Genomic DNA, 2,262 nt, shown 5'->3' on the forward strand with positions numbered 1-2,262 from the left:
AGGACCTGACACTCTGGCAGAGTCCAGGACATTCAGGAAGACAAAGATGGTGAGGTAAGTCCACATGAAAACAGGTAAAAAACAGTGATGAAACTGGTAGTTCCCATCCTAGAACAGGTTGTTGGCAAACACTGTTCCTGAGCAGACAGCTCTGCTGGGCTAAGCCTGGAGAGGGAGGAGGCCGGAGACAAGACCATGAGAGTAACCATGTGACTGGCAGCCATCATGAATGACTGGACATGATGTATGCCTGTGATAGAGTGATTTTTATGGACACCCTAAAGGTAATTTATTGTAATTCATCTCTTGGTAAAATGGTGTTCTTCATTCAGATCACAGGCCCTAGGAGTGTTATGTGTTTGACAACATGCCAAAGGCCTAAACTGTACACTCCCCCTGTGCTGGTGATGGGAAAGTAAGAAGACGAGGAGGCCAACCTGATAGATGGACAATGTAGGAATCCCAGAAGCAAGAGGCCTTGTTCCTGCATGGGGATCCACCATTCTTTGCATATGCATGTTGAGTTTCTAAGCAGGTAAGGAGTGCAGTTAAAATCTGTCACCAGAAGGAATCCTGGACCTTGGTTATCCCTCAGCACTTTAGTTTCCTTTTTCTCATGAAGACACTTCTCTTACTGTCCAGGATTTTTCATAACTATGATAATAAGACACTGAGTGATACAGGTAGGAGGAGCTACCTGTATCCTCTGTGCTCTGACCTTCTGTCACTGTTGTCTCTCTAGATGTCTCCAACTATGATTCTGACCTTCAAAAAAGCAGTTGAATGTCATGAGGCTTTCCTGACAAAAAAAGCACAGGCTGGAGCCAAAATCCTGATGCTATGCACCAAATCCCTTTCCTGTTTGGGGCTACTGAGGACAATCTGAACTAAAAGTCTGGACCTGCTTTCTCAGTGAAGGCACAACCTCTTGAACTCTCTGACTTTTGAACTGTAGTTGTACCTACTGCTGCTTGTGATCCAAAAATCTAATTCAATATGTGAACATATAAGCTTCCAACCTCCAATCTGGATCATTCTGTCCCAGAGAGGACAATGTGTGTACTTGAAAAGAAAGACCAGGTGAGGAAAGATGGAGAGGTTCCATGTGGCTTTCTCACCATGTTCTTGATCTCAACCCACTTCCCAATGTTCCTCCAGTCCCATCCCAAAATTAGTAGTAGTTCTACAATGAATAGAGCCCAGAAATGCTGATAGAGACTGAGAGATCCCTGGGTGGTATGTCCCATGCAGAGACTCTTCAGGATCTTCTGTGAGGACCTCTTTCTCTTCGTTCTTTGAACATCATGTGGTATGAATGATTTCACTGAGTACTCTAACACTCACTGGTCAATTTGCAGACATGCCCACCATTTCAGGAATGTTATCCCACTCTGATTGACTTCTGGGTTGTAGCTTCATTTCCATAGAAGGTGTTTAGTTAAACAGGAACCTGACTAACACAGTGCATTGAGTAGCTAGACTTCTTTAATTCCTAGAGGCAGCACAAGATGGGGCCACTGGCTATGTCAGCTCTGTTTCTCTCAGCACACTAGATATTGTGATCAGTCATCAGCTTAGAAAGATACCTTTCTCTGCTTCCATCTTCAGTTGCTAACTATTTTCTGAATGACATAACACTTGTATTGACCTGCTCATCTAGGAACATGGGAATACCCTGTAGTGTTCTACCATCCGTACATTCTCTCTGCTGTCTTCTTCTGGGCACTTGACACCATGCCCCTGACTCTCTTCCTGGGGAACTCATGCTCTGGTCTATTCACCATCTTCTATCCAGAGTGTCAGTACAGTATCAGGATGTCAGGAAGCTATGGGCTGGATCATGACCAAGGTACTAGGGACTCTGTCCTTCTCATACCATGATATTCCATCCTCTCACTTCTCCCTTGCAGATCCTGGTGCTTTCCCACGAGAAGTTTCTGAATGTGGCTACCTGGAAGGACAACCGAAAGCCTCTCTCAGCCACAGAGGAGGGCACTATCAATAAGTCAATCAACCTTATCTGCATCGTCACAAGCATCTGAAATATGGAGGTCTGGTAAACACGGTATGGGCCTCCCCCTTTCCTGGTTGCCACCATCAAGTGTGATATAGGTCATTGTTTTCAATGTCTGGACCTAGAATTCCTCTGCAGGTTGGGGCTTGGAAAAGTGCCACGCACACTTGCGTGACGGCAGTATCTGAGGTGTAAACTTCAAGGAAAGTCAGTCTCCTGCCTCTGCATTGTCGCCTGGCACCCCAAAC

At 45.4% G+C, this 2,262-nt stretch overlaps 1 long non-coding RNA gene across 1 annotated transcript; it reads left to right on the plus strand.

Annotated features, from left to right (window-relative positions):
- On the plus strand, window positions 1-2,061 carry LOC116076243. The gene is made up of 4 exons (XR_004112873.1): window positions 1-54; window positions 333-535; window positions 743-1,080; window positions 1,911-2,061. It is a non-coding gene; the product is annotated as an uncharacterized LOC116076243 (long non-coding RNA).
- Window positions 2,062-2,262: the final 201 nt, after the last annotated feature.

This window comes from Mastomys coucha, unplaced genomic scaffold (assembly GCF_008632895.1).
Source record: "Mastomys coucha isolate ucsf_1 unplaced genomic scaffold, UCSF_Mcou_1 pScaffold4, whole genome shotgun sequence".
Classification (NCBI taxonomy): Eukaryota; Metazoa; Chordata; class Mammalia; order Rodentia; family Muridae; genus Mastomys; species Mastomys coucha.